Source organism: Colobus angolensis, unplaced genomic scaffold, assembly GCF_000951035.1.
Source record: "Colobus angolensis palliatus isolate OR3802 unplaced genomic scaffold, Cang.pa_1.0 Scaffold389, whole genome shotgun sequence".
NCBI classification, from domain to species: domain Eukaryota; kingdom Metazoa; phylum Chordata; class Mammalia; order Primates; family Cercopithecidae; genus Colobus; species Colobus angolensis.
Window position 1 is genome coordinate 1,936,732 of NW_012117254.1, and position 21,863 is coordinate 1,958,594.

Below are 21,863 nucleotides of genomic sequence, written 5' to 3' on the forward strand. Positions count from 1 at the left end.
CAGCTTATCTGCTTTTAAACGCTAGTACAATAAGAGAGTTCACAATAAAGTTGGACAACCACCATAACATCTTTTATCGAAACTGTCTCAAGTTTGTAACTGATCCTTCTGTTTTCACTTGACCCAATTTGGCCAAACCCACACAGCCTAGCACAGGCTCATAATGGTAGAATTATGAGCCTGTGCTCCAGTCAAACTAAATTTCTCACTGTTCAACTGTGTCAATATTTTTTTAACTCTCTAGCACTGAAAAAAATTGAGTCACCCCAAAAGGTGGTTAGGATCATTCTCAAGTACCGTAAAAACCCTGTCCAGAAGAGACATATCCTCAGATATGCTGTCACACAAGACTCTGCCTTTGGAAATATAGATCCATGGAGGACGAGACAAGAGTTTACACCTCTCTGCACCTGACCTGGGTTGTTTTATTGCTTGTTATGCTTCTGACTAATCCAGTGCTTCCCAAACATTTTTGGAGTTTTGACATTTCACTGGTTCTAAGCAAAACAACTGTTTGTATTGTTTTTATAAAATGTACCTATCTTACCCCCAAGAATGCTGTAACTTTTCAAAAAAAAATTAAAGTTAATTAAAATGAATTTGGCTTTGAGAAATTTAGAACAATTTTGTGAGGTACTTTGAAATCCTATTAAACACTCTAGAATTCCCAAAACAAGGAGTTGAGAATAACTATTTTGGCAAATATGTTTGTCTCTCCATGCTTTGTTATTCCCACCTATAAAATGAAAACTAATGATGCTCCTACTCTTTCCCAAGTTTCCCAGTCTGTATATTATGAGAACACAGGCTTATAGAAAGAACTTTGCTTTCCCCAGAATAAAGGATTCCCATCTAACCCAGATAAAGAAATTTAACTATAACTCTGAAATCTCCTTATGAGATAAACATTCTACATGTTACCAGCAAAATATGAGATACTGTAGCATTACCTGATAACACAGAGACATAAAATTCTTTCAGGCTGCAAAAAGATATTTATGTTACTAAACTTACATTTGAAGATCACAGTGCTTGAGAAAGTGTAGATCCAACATCCAAACATAGTTGCCACTGGAAAGGAGCTGCCTTTAGCTTCTGTGAACAGAGGAGTCTCTTCTGAGGTAGGGATGGGAGTTCAGGACTATGAGAAGATAACATGTCATAATTTCCACTGGGTTCTCTGTTGAAATGTTTCTTTCTGCAGAGAGATTAGAAGTGCGGCACTGGGAGGAGAGGCTGAAAAACAAACATAAGCCTCCCTTGTTGGAGTACATTTTGTCCCCACAAAGTTATTTTGTTTGTGATCACAATTCAGTGAATTCTTTTTGAGAGAATTCTTTTATTTCAACTGTCTCTAAGAAGCTAAATATCTCCAAGCAGCACTCTGTGGAGAATCCCAGCATTAGACAATAATTATAAATAAGAGTTCTACAAGTAACCAGAGACACAGACGAAAGGGAATGTGATAGGCCATACAGGGTACTGCTCTGCCTCCAGGCTGGATAAGAATCCTAACCCAAATGGACTGGGAAAGAGTTCACATCATTCTAAGATAGTAACAGGAAAGAATCTGTTATGGACTGAATGTGTCCCCGCAAAATTTATATGTTGAAATCCTGACCCTTAAGGTGATGGTATCAGGAGATGGGTCCTTTGGAAGGTGATTAGGTCATGAGGGTGGAACCATCATAAATGAGATAAGTACCCTTATAAGAAGAGGCCAGAGAAGAGGCCTCTTTCTTCCTTCTGAGGACACAGCAAAAAGATGGCCATCTGCAACCCCAAAGAGGGCCCTCACCAGAACTCATATTAGCACCCTGATCTAAGACTTCCAGCCTCCAGAACTATGAGAAATAAATTTCTATTGTTTTCAAGTCATCCAGTTTGTGGTACTTTGCTTTGGTAACCCAAACCTTTCTGGATGAGGCAGAATCCAAGAGTTAGAGATCTGAGAGTCAGAAAACGCCTCTAGAGATCACTTGTTGTAGCCTTTTGAAGAGAACAAAGGTATTATGCTAATTTTCTGCAGGCCTAATGTTAAGGTATCCTCAGGTGAAAATAAAGAATGTGATATAAGTTACATATAGTATAATACTGTACAATCTCAAATAACATGATTACACAACTTAAGATCCTATGACTATTTTTTGCATATAAAAAAGAAGTTAGGATAAATTAGTTGTTAGCTAATGTAAAAGTATTGAACAGTCCTTTGTGCTTTTTTTTTTTTTTTTTTTTTTTAGACAGGATCTCACTCTCTCACCCAGGCTGGAGTGCAGTGGCTTGATCTTGGCTCACTGTAACCTCCACCTCCTGAGTTCAAGTGATTTTCCTGCCTCAGCCTCCTGAGTAGCTGGGATTACAAGCGCCCACCACCATGCCCAACTAATTTTTATATTTTTAGTAGAGATGGGGGTTTCATCATGTTGGCCAGGCTGGTCTCGAACTCCTGACCTCAAGTGATCTGCCTGCCTTGGTCTCCCAAAAGTGCTGGGATTACAGGCGTGAGCCTACTGAGCAACTGCTTAGGTTAACCTACTCCTGCTCTTACCCAGAATCACAGGTGACTTTGAGCTTTCAGAAGAGGAATCTATCCTTTAAAAGACCCCAAAGAAACCTTGGAGTGATAGAACAACACTTCATTTTCCCTAGGAATTTCTACGTGTTTAGAGAAGGAGGTCCAGATTAAACCAAGCCACTTCTCAGAGCTAACCAGACATACTAAAAGGAGGCTGCAAGTTTCTCAGATCATAAGCCAGGCAAAACCACACACAATTCCTGCAAGAATGGTCACAATTTAAAAATTAAAAAATAATAGATGTTGGTGTGGATGTGGTGAAAAGGGAACACTTTTACACTGCTGGTGGGAATTTAAACTACTATAACCACTACAGAAAACAGTATGGAGACTCCTTAAAGCACTAAAAGTAGATCTACCATTTGATCCAGCAATCCCACTATTGGGTATCTACCCACAGCTAAAGAAGTCATTATATGAAAAACACACTTGTACATGCATGTTCATAGCAGCACAATTTGCAATTGCAAAATTTTTGCAATTGCAAAATATGGAACCAGCCTAAATGCCCATCAACTAACGAATGAATAAAGAAAATATGAGATAGATAGATAGATAGACAGACAGATAGATAGATAGATATCTCCCACATATACCATGGAATACGATTTGGCCACAAAAAGGAATGAAATAATGGCATTTGCAGCAACCTGCATGGAGCTGGAGACCATTATTCTAAGTGAGTAACTCAGGAATGAAAAATCAAACATTGTATGTTCTCACTTGTAAGTGGGAGCTAAGCTGTGAGGACACAAAGGCGTAAGAATGATATAATGGACTTGGGACTCAGGGGTAAGGGTGGGAGGGGGATGAGGGATAAAAGACTACACATTGGGTACAGTGTACACTGCTTGTATAATAGGTACACCAAAATCTCAGAAATCACCACGAAAGAACTTACCCATGTAACCAAATACCACCTGTTCCCCAAAAAACAATTGAAATAATAATAAAAATAAAATAAAAAATAAAGATGATGACATTGCTGGTGTGAATATAAACTGATGGAGCCACTCTGGAAAACAGTTTGGCCATTAATTCTTTCAAATGTTAAATATAAATTTACCATGTGAACCAGCAATTCAACACCTAGGCAATAAATAAAATGAAAACCTATATCTGCACAAAGACTTATAAGTATGCTCATGACTGCATTATTCACAATAGCCAAAAAGTGAAAACAATCCAAATGTTCATCAACTATTAAACAGATAAACAAAATATGATACATCCATACAATGAAATACTAGCCAGCAAAACAAAGAACAAAATACTGATACATGCTACAACATTGATGAGCCTCAAAAACATTATGCTAAGTGAAAGAAGCCAGATACAAAAGACTAGATATTGTATGATTCTATTTATAGGAAATTCCAAAGACAGGAAATCTACAATAAAAATTTTGGTTGCCAGGGTTGGGGATAGGAAGGTAACTGACCCAATAGGCATGAAGGATCCTCAGAGGTGACGGTAATGTTTTAAGAGTAGATTATGTTACTGGTTACATAAGTGTAAATCCACTAAAAGTTACTAAATTGTACACTTAAAAGGGTGAATTTATAGTATGTAAATTTTATCATCATAAGCCTGATTTTTAAAATGAGGGAGAAATAAGGACTTTCTCAGGAAAACAAAAATAATGATGGAAATCCTAGCCAGTATTTCTACACTACAAGAAATCTTGAAGAGGTTTTTTTATACCAAAGGAATATATTAGATGGAAACATAAATGTTCACAAATAAATCGAAAGGGCTAAAAAGAAATAAATTAACTGATCTAAAATATTACTAGGAGTAAAATATTGTGCAGAAGTAGCTACAGTAATATCAAAGTAAACTTCAGAACAAAGAATATTGTCAGAAATTGAGATATTACACAATGAAGAGGTCAATTCTCCGATTAGATATAAAAATTATAAATGTGCATGCACTTAACAGAGCTTAAAATGTATTAGACAAACTGTGACACTACTGAAAAAATAAAATGATAAATACACAATTATACTGGGAAACTTTAACACTTCTCTCTTAGTAACAAAGAAAATGTAGGCAGAAAATTAGTGATGACATAAATTACTTAAACAGCACTACTATTCACCTTGACTTAACTGGTATGTATTTTTAAAACTACATCCAATACATGTTTTTCAGCAGCACATGGAATGTTCATAGAGATCAACCATACTGTGGGCCATAAAAAACTCAACAAATTTAAAAGAATTGAAATCATTAAAAGTACATTCTCAGGAGCTGGGTGTGGTGGCTCACGTCTGTAATCCCAGCAGTTTGGGAGGCCAAGGCGGGCAGATTGCTTGAGGCCAGGAGTTCGAGACCAGCCTGGCCAACATGGAGAAACCCTGTCTCCACTAAAAATACAAAAATTAGCTGGGCATGGTGGTGTGCGCCTGTGATTCTAGCTACTTGGGAGGCTGAGGTATGAGAATCGCTTGAATCTGGGAGACAGAGGTTGCAGTGAGCCAAGATAGCATCACTGCACTCCAGCCTGGGTGACAGAGTGAGACTGTGTTTCCAAAAAAAAGTATGTTATCAGGAGATATTGGAAATTAATAAAAGAAAGATATTTGTAAAGAACACTTTCGAGAGAATAAAAGGACTAACCACAGACTGGAAAAGAATATTTGCAAATCATAAATCTGAAGAAGGACTTGTATCCAGAATAAAAAAAAACCCTCAAAATTCAACAGTAATAATGATCCACACAGTATGGTACTGAAGGAGGTATAGACACATAGAACAATAGAACAGAATAGCATATACTTTGGGAGGCCAAGGTGGGAGGATCACTTGAGGCCAGGAGTTTGAGACTAGCCTGGGCAACAGAAGGAGACTCTGTCTCTACAAAAAATAATAATAATTAAAAAGCTGTATATGGTGGCGCACACCTGCAGTCCCAGCTACTCAGAAGGCTGAGGCAGGAGAATTGTTTAAGCCCAGGAGTGAGCCATGATTGTGTCACTGCACTCCAGCCTGGGCATGGAGACCCTGACTTTTAAAAAGAAAAGAAAAAGAATATCAGAGACAGAAATAGATCCACACAAAGATGCCCAATTGATTTCTGACAAAGGTGCAAAACCAATTCAAAGGAAGAGGCAGAGCTTTTTCAACAAGTGGTGTTGAAGCAACTGGACATACATGGAGGGGGGAAAGAAAGAAAAAGAAAAATGAACCTTGACTTAAACCTCAAACTTTAACTCAAAATGGAACATAGTGTGAAATGTAAAAATGTAAAACTTTTCAAAAAAACACAGGAGAAAATCTTCAGACATAAGATTAGGTGAAGAGTTCTTACACTTGGCATCAAAAGCATGACCCATAAAAGTAAAACTTGAAAATTATACCTCATCAAATTTAAAAACTTTGCTCTGTGAAAAACTCTTTCAAGGAGATGAAAAAAGACAAATTACAGACGGAAAGAAAAATCTGCAAGTTATATATCCCACAAAGGACTTATATCTGGAATATATAAAGAACTCTCAAAACTCAACATTAAAAAAAATCCAATTAGAAAAGTGGCAAAAGACATTTAACTGAAAAGGATACACAGATGCCAAATAAGCACATGAAAAGATGTTCAATATCATTAGCCCTCAAGAAAATGCAAATTAAAACCACAATGAGATACTACTACAAACCTATCAAAGTGGCTAAAATAAAACACTGTGACAACACCAAATGCTAACAAAGATGTGGAGCAAATGGATCACTGACATTGGTGGTCAAAATGTAAAACTGCACAATCACTCTGGAAAATAGTTTGGCAGTTTCTTTTTTAAAATTATTTTATTATTATTATTATTATTATCATTATACTTTAAGTTCTGGGGTACATGTGTGGAATGTGCAGGTTTATTACATAGGTATACATGTACCATGGTGGTTTGCAGTTTCTTTGAACACTAAAAATGGACTGGCCAGGCACGGTGGCTGACACCTGTAATCCCAGCACTTTGGGAGGCCAAGGCAGGCGGATTATGAGGTCAGGAGATCAAGACCATCCTGGCCAACATGGTGAAACCCCGTCTCTACTAAAAATATAAAAATTAGTGGGCGTGGTGGCGCATGCCTGTAATCCCAGCTACTCAGGAGGCTGAGGCAGGAGAATCGCTTAAACCAGGGAGTTGAAGGTTGCAGTGAGCCAAGATCGTGCCACAGCACTCCAGCCTGGTGAGAGAACAAGACTCCATCTCGAAAAAAAAAATAGATTTACTAAATGACCTATCAATAGCACTCTTGGGCATTCACCCCAGAGAAATGAAAACTTATGTTAATGTAGAAACTTGTATATGAATGCTCACAGAAACTTTATTTGGAATAGCTCAAAGTGGAAACTACCAAAATTGACAATGCTTAAATTATAGTACATCCATACTATGAAATACTATCCAGCAATAAAAAGGAATGAACTAGTGATACATGTAACAACTTGAAGGAACCTCCAGGAATTATGTTGAGTGGAAAAAAAGCAAATATGAAAAGGAAACACACTATATAGTATGCTTCCATGTATATAACATCCTTGGAACAACATTATACAGATGGTAAACCAAATAGTGGTTGACAAGGGTAAGGGATACAAAGTAGAAAGTGGGTGAGGCTGTGGAGAGGTAGTATGAGAGGAACATTGTGGTAATGACACAGTTCTGTACGTTGATTGTTGTGGAACCTACACAAAACTATACTTGTGATAAAACTGCATAGAAACACACACACACAAGTATATGTACAACTGGTAAAATCTGAATAACCTCTGTGGATTGTACCAATGTCAATTTTCTGATACTAATATTGTACCGTAGTTAGGCAAGATGTTAACACTGGGGGAGAGTGAGTGAAGGGAATACATTTCTTTGCAACTTCCTTTAAATCTATAATTATTTCCAAATAAAATTTTAAAATTAACCATAAGAAAACAAGCAACCCAATATTTTGAATGGACGAGAATATAAACAGAAGATTTACCAAAGAAGTTATATGGATGGCAAATGAGCATGTTAAAAGATGTTCAACATTAATAATCATTACAGAAATGCAAATTATAACCAGAAAGAGATACCACTATACACCTTAGGGTGGCAAAACAAAACAAAAACATACACAGAAAAACTAGCAGTACCAGGTGCTGGCAAGAATGTGGAACAACTGGAACTCTCAAGCCCTGCTAGTGGGAATACAAAATGGTACAGCAACTCTGCAAAAAGTTTGACAAGTTCTTAAAAAGAACTATAACCCAGCAATTTACCAAGTAACCCAGCAATTTCACTCCTGAATATTTACTCAAAATAAATAAAAACTATGTTCACACAAACCCTGTACACAAATGTTTATAACAATTTATCCATAATAGAGAAAAAATGGAAACAAACCAAATATCCCTCAACTATAGGACTCATAAACAAAATGTGGTACATCTACACAATGTAATATGACCCAGCAGTAAAAAGCAATGAACTCCCGGGCTCCATGCAGTGGCTCACACCTGTAATCCCAGCAATTTGAGAGCCAGAGGCAAGTGGATCACTTGAGGCCAGGAGTTCGAGACCAGCCTGGTCAACATGGCGAAATCTCGTCTCTACTAAAAATATAAAAATTAGCCAGGCGCGGTGGTGCACACCTGTAGTTCCAGCTACTTGGGAGGTTGAAGCACGAGAATTCCTTAAACGTGGGAGGCAGAGGTTGCAGTGGGCCAAGATTGCACCACTGCACGCCAGCCTGGGCAAGAGAGCGAGACTATCACACACACACAAGGGAATGAACTACTGATAACAACATAGTTAAATCTCAGAAGCATTTTGCTACCTGAAAGAAGCCACATCCAAAAGGTTACAACCATATCATTCTGTTTCTTTGATAATCTGGAAAACTATGGGAATGGAAATTAGATCAGTGGCTGCCAAGGCTGAGAATGGAGAAGGGGTTGAATACCAAGAGGCGGTACAAAGCAATTTCTGAGGCGACGGAATCGTTTGGTAACTTAACTGTAGTGATGGCATTAGGCAAAAGCCATAAAACTGTACACCACACCAGTTTGCACTATCTAAAAAAATAAGTAAACACGCCAAAAAAGGATCCCCCTGCATACCCACCTAAGTGACAACATGTGCTGTCAAGGATGGAGAGCAAATGGAACTCATACATTGCTGGTGGTAATGTAAATTGCTACAGCCGCTTTAGAAATCTGTTTCTCAATATCTGCTAAAATTAAACATATGCATATCCCATAAATCATCAATTTTACCTCTAGACATATACATAACAGTAACACATATTCACCAAAGAAAGTAAATCCAAGCATGTTCATAGCAGCTTTGTTTGTATTACAAAAACCTGGGAACAATTCCAGTATGTACAAATAGTGAAATGGGTAGATAAATCACGGTATACTGATAAAATGGAATAGTATATGGCAATAAGAACAAAGTATTGCTCACATGACAACATGGATGAATCTCACAAGCAATATTTAACATAAAAAATCCAGACAGTAATAAAAGTACACAGTGTATGATCCCATTTATGTAAAGTAATAAAAAATGTTGCAAAATAGCAATTACCTTTGGGCAGAAGTAGTGACTTGGAGGGTATTACAAAGAAGTCCTAGCGGTGTTCTATTTTGTGATTTAAGTGCTGGCTATCTTGTTAAGTTGTAAATGTTCATCAGTGCATTCACTTAATATTTGGGCATGTTTTCTATTTGCAAATTATACTTCCATTAAAAATGTTTTAGGCCAGGCATGGTAGCTCATGCCTGTAATCTCAGTGCTTTGGGAGGCTGAGGCAGGAGGATTGCTTGAGGCCAGGAACTTCAGACCAGCCTGGGCAACATAGTGAGACCTCATCTTTAAAAAAATTTTCTTTTAATTTCCTGGGTGTGCTGGTGTATGCCTGTGGTCCTAGCTACTAAGGAGGCTGAGGTGGGAGGATCATTTGAACCCAGGAGGTCAAGGCTGCAGAAAGCTATGATCACATCACTACACTTCAGCCTGAGTGACAAAGCAAAACCCTATTTCAAAAAAAAAGTTTAAAAAGTTTTAAATGTATGCTTCATTTTCTTTTCTTTTTAAAATTTAGGTTTGCTTATATAGCCAGTTGCTGTAAGTCTGTAACTAAAACCAAGATTACAGTAGCTCAATGCATAGAAGCTAAAGATAGATAAGCCAATTTTGTAATCTCGCCTTTTACTTTTTCTTTGTTGGCTTTTACATTACTTAAAAATTGTTAAGGTGTAATAAATGCCTGTCCACGTCCATTCCTGTCTGGCCTAGAAAATTTAAATTGTCTATAAGTCTTTTGGCTGTAAGTCTCTTGGCCACAGTGGTCCTACCAAGGGACAGGATGGAAGTGGGGCAGGCAGCCAAACCATCTCCACAATGCTATGGGACAAAATAAAAGTTTGGCTATTGATGTTGCCTCTGACAAATCCTGGCCAGAAGGAAAGAATGTAAACCAAAAATACAATTCTAAGCTCCCCAACCATCAGAATGGACCCCTCCTCTTGGCCAAGGGCATTCCAAAGTTAACCTGAAAAACTAGTTCAGGACATAATGGGGAAGGCGGAGTCGGACATGCCTCATTACCATTAACATGAACACAGACCTTAAGACTGATAGAATAGACTCTTTAAGTCTACTAAGAAACATTTACAATCTATTCTCTCTGAAGCCTGCTACCTGGAGGCTTCATCTGCATGATAAAACTGTGGTCTCCACAAGTCCTTATCATAAACCAGACATCCCCTTCTAATAAGTCCAGGTCTTTAGATAACAACTCAACCAATTATTAATGCCAGTCAGAAAATTTCTGAACCTGCCTATGACCTGGAAGTCCTCCAACTTCCATTTGTCCTGCTTTTCCAGACCAAACCAATGTACATCTCACATGTATCAACTGATGTCTTATATCTCCCTAAAAACCAACCTGTGGCCTGACCACCTTGGGCATGTCACCAGGACCCCCTTAGACAGTGTCACAGGCATGTCCTTAGCCTTGACAAAATAAACTTCTAAATTGATTGAAAAAAAATTTTAGGTTTTCTGATAAGATTGATTCCAAGTGAGAGGAGTGAGAATTATACACGAAAGCTTTTGTAAGGATGCAAGCAACTTTTGATCACCTGCTCTACCATGAACAGTGCCAGGAGCTTCATAATAACCACGAGAGGTATGTATTTTATTTCCATTTTAGAGATGAAGAAGACTCAAGAACAAGAACGTTACTAGTTTCAATTACAATTATATGATTCTAGCATTTCTAGAATGAAAAACTCAGGGAATATCTGAGAGAGAAAGGTCTGTGAAGAGCATTTAATCCAGCCCCTTTATTTAACAAACTGGGAAAATCTGTCCCAGGAGGGAAAGGGACTAGTTCAAGATTACCCATCTACTCAAAGAGAAGGAACTCGAATTTCAGTCCCTTGAGTGCCACCCAGTGGACAATGTACCATGACCGATATTTACAGACAAGTTATCAAAAAACTTTACAGAGTAGTGGGAAAGAGCATTCATTAAATTGGGAATTGGAAGAACTGGATCCTGTCCTGGTTTTGCCAAGTAAGGTTAGCTTCCCCTCTCTTGGCTTTAATTTCCCCACCTGTATAATATGAAGTGACAATAGGAAAACCGACATGAGGCAGCAAGTCTTGGATCTCAGACAGACACAGATCCAGGTTTTGTGGGGCTTGAAGCTTGTAACATTTGGGGCCTTCTTTAAGTATAAGAATGCAAAATTACCAATATAAAATTGGGAACAAAAGCCAATATTTAAAATGAGAAAAAAAAGAACACACACATTTGAAAAAGTTGACAAATACTAGAAACATCTGAAAATTTTTTAAAAACACATAAATAGCTACTTATCTTTAGTACTTAATTGCCTCATGCACTTCTGTAGTATGTTATTCCTGCTTTTCTTGTTTGTTATAGTTGGAAACATGGGATTCAGCATATAGTTATAATCACAACTAAGATTTATTACAGCAATGTACTTAGGGCACACAGCCAGATCACAAGCGGAAAGACACAGGCAAAGTTTGGAGGAGCCCATGAACAGACTTCCTTATGCTTTCTCCCTCCCGTGAGGGGCCACGCAGAGCACATGCTTCTCTCGGCAACAAATATGCAGTGGCACGTGTGATGTTTCTGGCCAGAGAAGCCCAGACGCATTGCCCACAATTTACACTGGGGTTTGGTAACAGAGACATCCTCTGCCTAGCATGCACCAAAATTCCAGACTCCCAGAAAGAAAGCAGGTGTTCAGCATAAACTACATTGTTTGTATTAACAGTCAAGGCACAGTGAGCCACCTTATTAGTTAACTGTTGACTAGGGAAATTCTGAGAGTCAAGTTTCCAGATGCCAGCAGGAAGCGTAACTTCCAAGCAGGTCTTTCTAAGCGTAGCAGTCACGGGAACTGTGACTGTGCCCTTTCTAGCTCAGGACACATCTGATGCTGTCACTGTTTGGGAATTCCGTCCTGACCAATTTAAGAGGTTGTGTTTCTTAGCTGTCTCTGGCCCCTGGTTTGCCCAGTTTAATTCTGTGCCTGTCCAGCAAAACTCTTCTGCATACTATTCAATGTTTCTAGTCCTCCTACAGGTCCGTGTCCTACAATCACAGGAATTCTGAAAAATGCCATTTTACAAAATCCCCTTCCAAATGTGCGAATAAATGTATCTTGTATTTACAGTTGCGTACACTGTACGCTGGGTATATTCCTGACAAGAGGGCACTTTTGCTTTTCGATGAAAATGAAATCCTTCACTTACAATTTTATACACCTGATTGATGACTGGAAGATTTTTCCACAGACTAGCTTCTGGTGCTATACACTGTGAATCCTGGTTCTCCTCCACTGCCAACATACCCCTGATGCCAAGTGCTGCAAGTCACAGTGACATTGCAATGTACCCTCCAGCCTCACCCCTCTTGTTCTAACACCGGATGCATTAGCACAGTAAGCAGAAGTATTCCTGCAAGCTATTTCAATAATAAAGGGCAGCTGGCAATAACTGGGAAATATATGAAATTGCTTGTGGACCCCTATATCCTAAACTAAATGAATCCCAACTTAATGTCCCCTTAGTTGAATTCCCAACATGACCATGGTTATTGCATTGCTACCCAACACACAGGCAAGACGGATAGAGACAGCATAGTGGAAAGAAAGATTCCCAGAACCAACTGTGGTTAAAATATCTTTTGTAGATTTTCCAAACCATACAACTGTAGGACCATGATGCTAGGGGCTGTGTAAGCAAGCGACACTGAAGCTTTATCTTAAACTTCATTCACTTCACTGTGTACTTGTGTCGGGTCTAGAGACTTACAGAAGAGAAACCATGAGAAAAGACGTAGGGCCCAGATAATGAGACAGAATGGAAGAAAGTACACAATCAGAAACAAGGACAAGGAGATTAAGACAAACTCCAGATAAACAAAGTGCAAAATTTACCTGGGAATGTGTGACCTGCATGTGAACTAGCATGGGAGAGGCAGCCTGAAGAGTTCTTCTTCCTAAGCTGGGGCACAACACAAGGATCAAAACAACAGAGCTGGCTTTATTCCATGGCTGAGCCAGGAGGATGTACCATGAGATTCTGTCGATATTGAGTGAACAGGAGGAGGACTAGTTCAGAGATGTCAGGATTCTTGGACCAGATAGAAGTTTTGCTGTGCAGGCCAGAATTAAACTGGGCAAACCAGGAGCCACAGACAGCTAAGAATCACAACCTCTTAAACGGGTCAGGACTGAATTCCTAAACAGTCATACCATCAAATGTGTCCTGAGCTAGAAAGGGCCTTCTAGGTACCAGACTCCACCATTCCACCACTATCTTTTGGGTACAGAGATCAAATCACCATAGTCAGGGTCAAAAAGACTGGTTGAGTCCTGCCTTGATCACTTACAGCACAAGCTGAGGCAAATCACTTCCCCTCTCTGAATTTCAGCATCCTCATCTCTTGAGTGAAGAGAATGATAATGTGGTTCCAGGAGCCTGTAAAGAATTCAGTATCACATTAGGATGAGAAAAAGGACCTGGAGAGGCATTCCTACTGACCCAGAACACAACACAAGAACCTAAAGGCAAGCACGCTGTAAGCTTCAAAGCCTTGCAGGAATGTTACCTTTGCTTTATTACAGAGGAGGCACCAGCAGGAGAACTCTCTCTCGGAAGATAGCTGGAGTCCTCAGAAAATGCTGATTCTCATGAACTCTTCTCTGTCCCTAATGTACAAGTAGTTTCAAGCAAGAGTCTTGTTGGTATTTTTGTGGGAAATTGATGGTACTACTTTGGGATTAATTTGACAAGAATAACGGTCATTTTATAAAGAGAAAGTCTCCCCATAAGTAGTATGGATGGGAAGGAAGAATGAAGGAGGGTACAGGGGACCTGAGCAAGCATTGAAATATCTAAATGAGAGGTAAGAAAGCAAGGGCAGTTATGCTGTGATTGAAGGTGACACTTGCACCCCTATCATCTCCCCACCCACCTTTGGCCCAGATGACTTACTGGCCACATAAGTGAATCAATGAATTCTCCTCAGGAAGAGAACCAGTTTGCCTTTTAAAAATGCTGACAGTGAAACCCAAGTGAGGACACTCACCTGCTGCACCCAGCGTGCAACCCACACTCCTTCAGTGGGCCTTTAGGAGTTGGACCCAATCTAGTTTCCCAGCCTCTTCTCCCACGACTTCACTCTACGAATGGGTCTGCTCCAGCCACCAACTTCTCTGGGCTCCTTGAAGGTACCTAACCCCTTCAGGCTGTCCTTCCCCCATTTCCCACCTAACAAAACCCTTTCGACCTTCAAGGCCCAGCTAAAACACCCGCTCCTCTACGAAGCCTCCCCCAGCCCCTTGCCCAGAGTGAGCAGTTCCTTCCTCTTCACATTCACCTCCCCTTGCCCAGAGTGAGCAGTTCCTTCCTCTTCACATTCACCTAACTCCTCTTGCCTGTAAGATGCCCCCTTACAAGTAACAAAGACATGAGTGTGCACCTACCTTCAAGGAGCCTCTACCAGGAGGGGGCCTGGCTTCGATCTGCTTTTTGACATGATACTTTGCACTGAGATCTGCCCTCTCCTGCCAGGCTGTGCTCACACCAATACCAAGAGATCACGAGATGCCCTACCAGCAAACGCCCTGGAAGCACATCCCCTTCATGCCCCTGGCAGTTGTCTAATGCACACACTAGATGAAAGCAGCTCTCGGGTGGCCTGTTGCAGGGCACAGCACAGTTCTGCCTATGCCAAGGCAGATGCTGGGCCCTTCCCTATTGTGCTCAGCACATACCCGTTCTCCAGGGCACCTTTCCTGGGCATTAATTCATCCAGGCAGTTAATATGGATTGCACAGCCTGCTGTGTGCCAGGTACCATGTGGACCCCAACACCCACACCCAATGCAGGCCCCTCTAGTGGGCAACCCTTGCTCCACACCTCCCTGCTGGGCTGCTCAAGACTGTCAGGTCGGGCTCAACCTGCTCTCCAGCCCTGCTTCCTTCCTGTCCCTTTCCTGAGGGTTAGTTAGCCCCAGTAAACCTTTGGTCCTGCCAACTCCCTCTCACAGTCTGCTTCCTGGAAGACCCGATCTGAGACAGTGGGTTCCAGAGTGGTCCAAGAAAACAGGTGGTAAGATGGGGTCTTGGTACAGGATTGTCCTGCATCTGCCCAACTGGCAAAGAGGTTCCCATCTTCAGGGACATGTGGCACTCAGGTGGCTCTAGGGACAAGATGGCAGGCTAGTTGCTAGACCTCTGATGTTAGAACTTTTGCTGGGATGGCTGGCTTGTGAAGAGGAAGTTCCTGGAAGGCAAGGAGATCCAGGCAGGGCAGATGCCTGGAAATGAAAACTCAGGGAATGGACAGTGGTATGTTTCCTGAATGACCCACGGGGATTAATGAGAAGCCAAGGGCAATTAACAAACATCTAAAAATTAAGCAGAAACACTGGAGTCTTCCTGGTGGTTTACAAAGTAGCCCCAGATCCAGGCAATGGGCAAGCAGCAAAGTCTGAAGAACCCAGGACTTGCTAAGGTGGCTGAACTCCAAAGACAGTTGAACGCTCGGCCAAGGCAGGTCTGTCATGCCAATGACACAAGCCCTGTTGGGAAAACCTGCATCCCTGATACATGGAACAGGCACATCTAGGAGAAGGTCTCTGAATATCTGGTCTCCCTAGATGCCCTTGAAACTTCTGAGCTTGCAGCGTCAGCCCACCCCCTCCCATGAAGCACTGCAGGCACCCTATCCCGAAGGAGAAATAAATAACACAAGAATTTTCCCCACAGGTGTCCTCCCTCCCAGGAGTGGCCCTCACCTTATCACTGGCTGCCAGGTACGGTGATCAACAGTCCCAGTTTGCTGAGGGACTTGCAGTGCTAAAAGCCGGCGAGTCCCAGGGAAGCAGGAGGAATTGGTGAGCTGACTGCTACACCCGTGACTAGAGTGAAGGTGCAGCACAGAGCTGCGCAGGCAGGGTGTGCTGGGTCTGGGAAGGGGAAAAGCGATGACATCCCTGAGGAGCTGCAGGATCAGCATGCACCTACAGCGGCCGCGGGGTCCCTGTGGGATGGGACCCGGATGCAGCTCAACCAGTGGGGGCCGGAAACAAAAACTACATAAGGGACTTGGAGACACTCTGCTGCTCAACACAACTGAATGCCCTGGTAGGGAGCCGAAGGGATGGGGCAAACCTGTGGATGGCATGGGATGGGCATCAGTGATGGTCCAGGCCTGAGTGACGGTGAAAGGCCCGAATTGTCATGGCAGATGGTGAAGGAAGGGATTCAAAGGCTAAGCAAAGTGAGCTTGCTGGAACTGGACAGAAGAGGTGAGGCCAGAAGACACCCTGGAGGATCATGTTTCAGGAGAGGGCCCAGAGGACACATGCGTCAGCAAGGGCATCAGGAATGTGCTGGAGAGAGGGCGCCAGCATCCCTCAGAGATCCAGCGTGGGAATCCTCTGCAGGCCAGGGTTGACCACAGGAGAGTGTCTTACAGAACGGGGCACACCGAGAACTGGAGCCCGATAAGGGCGCTGCAGCCTCCTCCTCCTCATTTCCTTTTCTTCCTCTCCTCCCCTCTTCTTCCCCTCCTAATTCTCTCTTCCTCCTCTCCACCTCCTGTCCTTCTTTGTTCCTCATTTCCTCCTCTTACTCTCCTCCTCCTCCCCCTCCTGCTCTCCTTCTCCCCCCTCCTCCTCATCCTCTCCTCTCTTTCTCTCCTCTTCTCTCTTCTTCCTCCTACTTTTCTCCTTCTCATTTCCTTCTCTCTTCCTCTCCTCCTTCTCCTCTTCTCTCTTCCACCTCCTCCAACTCTGTTCCTCCTCCTCTCCTCTCCACTCCTCCCCCACCTCCTCCTCCTTTTCCTCTGCTCCTCTTATTCTATTCCTCCTCTTTGTCCTTTCCTCCTCCTCTCCTCCTGGTCCTCCTTTCTTCTGCCTCCTCCTCTCTGCTTTCTCCTCTTCTCCGCCTCCTCCTTTCTTCCCCACCTCTCCTCTTCCTCTCCTTCTCCTCCTCCTCTGCTCCTCCTCCTACACCTCTCCTCCTTTCCTCCCTATTTCTCTCCTTCTCCCTCTCACCGTCCTCCCCTCTCCTCCTCTCCTCCTCCTTCTCCTGTTCCTCTCTTCCTTCTCCCCGCTCATCCCTCTCCTCTCCTGCTTCACTTCTCTTTCTCATCTCCTCCTCTCCTCCGCCTCCTCTCCTCCACATCTGTCTCTCCTTTTCCTTCTGTCCTTCCCCTCTCCTCCCCCGTCCTCCTCACTTGCTCTTCTTGTCCTCTTTCTCTTCTTCCTCCTTTGCTGCTCCTCCTCTTCTCCATCTCCTCCTCTCCTCTTTCTGCTCTTTTCTGCGTCCTCCTCTCCTCCTTCACCTCTCTCTTCTCCTTGGTCTCATCTCCTCCTCCTCCCCTTCTCCTCCTCCAACCCGCTCCCTCTCTTCCCCTTCCCCCTCCTCTTTTCTTCCCTCCTGCTCCCCTCCAGCTCCTTTTCCTCCACTTTACCTGTCTCCTCCTGCTACACCACACGTTCACGCGACCCTGTGTGAGTGCAGGGCAGAAAAGGAAAGCTAAAAGGCGGACAAATGAGTGCAAGAGAGCAAAGAAGGGAGCCCTCTCTAACCTAATGGGCAGGGCTCTGGATGCATGCGAGCACCTCCTCCTTGGGGGAGGGGCCACAGCCTCCAGATGGAGGGCCAGTGGCACACTCCATGACCTCTGGGGTTACTTACAATTTGGAGTGCTTAGGTGAATACTGAGTCCAAAACAGCCCTGCAAAGAGACGGAAGAATAAGCCCCTGAGCGGACGAGATCTCTGAAATACAAAAAACCAACATGGGGTTTGTGGCAGAATTCAGAAAGAGCTCCTACAACTCCATACCAACAAAGCAAGTGACTCAATAGAAAAATGGGCAAGCCGGGCACAGTGGCTCACGCCTGTAATCCCAGCACTTTTGGAGGCCGAGGCAGGTGGATCACCTGAGGTCGAAGTTCCAGACCAGCCTGACCAACATGGAGAAACTCCATCTCTACTAAAAATACAAACTTAACCAGGCATGGTGGTGCATACCTGTCATCCCATCACTGGGGAGGCTGAGGAAGGAGAATCACTTGAACCCAGAAGGCGAAAGTTGTGGTAAGCCAAGATTGCGCTAGCCTAGACAACAAGAGCGAAACTCCATCTAAAAAAAAAAAAAAAAGAAAAGAAAAAAAGAAAAACGGGCAAAATCCATTTCCTAGACGAGGAAGGCAGGCTGAACAAGAAGCATCTGAAGGGAAACCGTGAATGAGGGTCAAAGCGGTCCCAGACTGGCCGTGCCCCAGAACACTAGGCTGGATCAAACGTGAACCCTCTCCAGAGGAGGGCAACTTCCTCCTGGGCCTCAGAGTCAAAGCAGCACAGCGAGGGGAGGTGGCTGCACTCTGGAAAGTCTCAGTGGAGAGGCAAGGGAAGAGGAAGGGGGTGACAGGCTCAGAAAACAGGAGGAATCACACAGAAATCACACTGAGCAAAAAAGAATGCTTCCGTAGGGGAGCATGCGGGCAAAAGAGAGGGACTCCACAGTCAGGGATACTGAGCACAGAGAGGGGGGGTGATGGCAAATTCCCAGGAGACAGCTGTGGCCAGGGAGGCTAGCCTGCCATGGAGGGAGAGGACAGAGCAGGAGAGGGCAGGGCACGGGGGTGCAGGGCAGGGGAGGGGAGGGGAGCGGAGGGGAGCAGGGGAGAGGGGAAGGGAGGGGAGGGGAAGGAACGGGAGGCAAGGCTCAGAAGGTCACTGGGATGGACAGGGAGCTTGGCAGGGGGCTCCCTGGGGATTAGGATGGAAGGAAGACCTGGGGGCGGGGGGTTGGTTTCAGGAAGGAGGCAGTATCCTGGGGGAGGCAGGCAGAGGGTACAGTCAGCTGCAAAGCAGGATCTTTGGAAAAGGCAAGGATTTCCTAAAAGAGATACGATGTGTGGCACGATAGGCATGCAAGCAAGGCCTGAAGAAGAAAGCAGACCTTGAGGAGACACACCCCGGCCCCAGGAGTTGAGGTCAGTTGAGTGTGCCAGCAGGGTACAGCCAGGCAGAGCGGTTTCATGGGAGCACAGCAAGGAACCCGAAAACGCCCTGCACGCCCGCACTTGGCTATTGCCTGGGGCTCCAGAGTATCCACGGAGGGCTCCACAGGGGAAGGCAGGAGCAGGACGGATCTGGGGAGGTGGAGGCCGGCCTGACCTGCTAAGAGATGAGCAGAGAGGGAGGGGAAAGTCTTCTCCCTGCCAGGACATTGTTAACGGGAGGAATGAGGAGGCAGCAGGTGAAGAGAGTGTGGCGTGGAGGGCAGAATGAAAATCAAGACTCAGGTGCATTCTGGTCCCTTTCTCAGGGATAGCTGAACACCACCCGCATCCCTACCTGGCCTGGCGATGCCATTCTTCCTAGGCCCACTCACCGCTGCAGCTGCTTTACTTGGACTTCCTCTCCTCATCCGACCACAGATCAGAACTCTGCTGCTCGATGCTGCCCAGGGAGAGTGTGCACCCACGTGCGCATTGCACCCCACTGCCCAGCACACCCAGGAGTGAGAGTGAGGGGCAGCTGGGAGAGTTGGAAAAGGGAGCCCTTATGTGGCCGCCACGGGCTTCCCCGCTAGCAGCCACACGGTGACTATCCAGCTCTTTATGCAAGTTCTAGTTCTTCATACAAGAGGTCACAGGAGGAGCAACAGCAACCCACCATCCCGGGGATCCTCACTCATGATTTGAAACCACTCCCAGCAGGTTCCGGGGTGTTTGGCAGAAGCTGGCAACCATTCTTGGGGGGAAGGAACCCAGGAGGGGATGCTAGCATGCATAGGAATTGCAACTGGTGATCTGAAGGTCCCCTGCAGCCCTATGGCCTACATCCCATAAAGAGGGACCCTCTCCTCCTCACCTCATCTCCAGCATTCCTGCTTCCTCGGGCTTCTGCAGGGAGAAGTAGGTGCATCTCACTAGAAAAAACAAGAAAGCAACCCTTTGCTGATTAAACACTTACTAAGCAGATACTGTGCCCTGGGCACCCAGTTTCAGAAATGAGTAAAACACTGGCCTTGCCTTCAAGGAACTCAAGAGACCCTGCGGCAGCCACAGACTCTTACAGAGCAATTGCCATCAGGGGTTGCAAGAGCCTAATGTGGGGTGGGGATGGGGGATGTACAAAATGCTATCAGAGCTGGAGACCTGGAGACGAAAGTCCCTAATACTCGGGGTGGGACTGTGAAGGTGACATTAAAGTTGTGCCTCGAAGGAGGCCAGGAGTGCACCAGGACAAGGCCATGGGAAACCACCGGTGCAAAGCAAGGAGACCTGGAACAGCAGGCTGGTGGGGACCAGTGACTAAACAGCACAGCGTGAACCCAAAGAGTGTTCGGCTTAAGGGTGGGGAGAGCTGAGCCGACTCCCTGAACTGTTAGGACTTAAACCGGAGAAGGCCCGGCCGCGTTTTCACTAGAGGATTGTTGGGGACAGATCTGTGACTTAGAAACTGAGCCAATGGAATGTGGAGGACAGACCTGAGGGAGGAAAGACACAGGCTTCCAGGTTGGTCAGGAGGCTCATGGAACAGTGCAGGCTCCAGACCACGAGCCCTGAGTTCTGGAAGTAGCAGCGGGGATGCAGGACGAGGAGCAGTTTTGTCTCATCAGGCACTCCAGAGGCAGGGACCCAGAACTGGCTTATGAAGTCAATGCGGGAGACTAGATAAGGGGAGGGACAGAGGAGTAAAGCATGGCAGCACTACAGAACCTGAGCCCCTGAGAAGGAGAAGAGAGTTTGAAAAGCAAGTGTGCCAGGGAAGTTGGGCTGTGTGTCGGGCGACTTAGGTCGGAGGAGGCAAGACATTAAGAGTGTGGATGTTTCTCATCACTTGCAAAAGAGGCGTTAAAAAGACGGTCCCTCTGGACCCCACTGGCAGGCACTGACAGCGACTAGGACACAGGAGAGCAGGCCTGGGGGTGCTCAGCCCTGCAAGACTTAGCCTAGAGCTGCATGGAACCCAGGCAAGTGTTCCTGCCCTTCTTGCTGCTTCCATGCCCTCTGAGGGTAGACACTGGAGGGGTGCCCTTAGGTCGCTGCACGCAAGTTTGGACTCTTGCCTAAGGGTGCATCACAGAAAGGCCTCAGCTCCCTCCCCCAGTTCCACCCACAGCTCCATCCCCAGTTCGGCTCTGCTCCACCAGCATTTCCACCCGTTTTTCCTCTTGAAACTCCGTCCCCAACTTCTCTTCCTGCAGCTTCGCTCAAGCTGCTCCTCCCACAGCTCCACCCCAGCTGTTCTGCCCCCTGCTCCTCCTCCCTCAGTTCCGCCCCAGATGTTCCTCCCACACTTCCGCCCCAGTTGTCCCGCCCCAGCCCCTCCTCCACCCAGCACTTAACTATTTCCACCCACAGCTGTTACCCACAACTACGCCCTCCTCTTGCACGCGGCTCCCCAAGCAGCTCTGGCCCAGTTCCCGCTGCAGCCGCAGCCCCAGCTTCCTACCCCCACCGCCTCCTCCCACAGCCCCGCCCTGCTCCCCCATCATCACCGTTCCCAGCTCCGCCTCCTCTAGTCCCGTAACGCTTCTCCTACCCCTCTGCCCACTCCAGCACCTTTCGGCTTTCTTCCAGCTCTGCACTAGCACCTCCCCCGCCATTCTCACACGGCAGCCTTACTTCAGCTTGGGTCCTCCTCCTCCAGTTCTTTCCCGCAGCCCCGCCCCATCTGCTCCCACAGCGCTTTGCCACAACCCCGCCCTTCTCCTC

General features: G+C 44.8%; 1 pseudogene across 1 annotated transcript in view; it reads right to left on the bottom strand.

Moving 5' to 3' along the window:
- Positions 1 to 15,627: 15,627 nt before the first annotated feature.
- Positions 15,628 to 21,863, bottom strand: part of LOC105520768 — a 14,479-nt pseudogene continuing 8,243 nt past the window's right edge. The window contains exons 2-5 of the transcript XR_001003184.1: positions 20,986 to 21,214; positions 20,633 to 20,815; positions 20,014 to 20,071; positions 15,628 to 16,086 (exon numbers count right to left, since the gene is read on the bottom strand). The product of XR_001003184.1 is annotated as an uncharacterized LOC105520768 (transcript). The remainder of the gene's footprint in view (positions 16,087 to 20,013; positions 20,072 to 20,632; positions 20,816 to 20,985; positions 21,215 to 21,863) is intronic.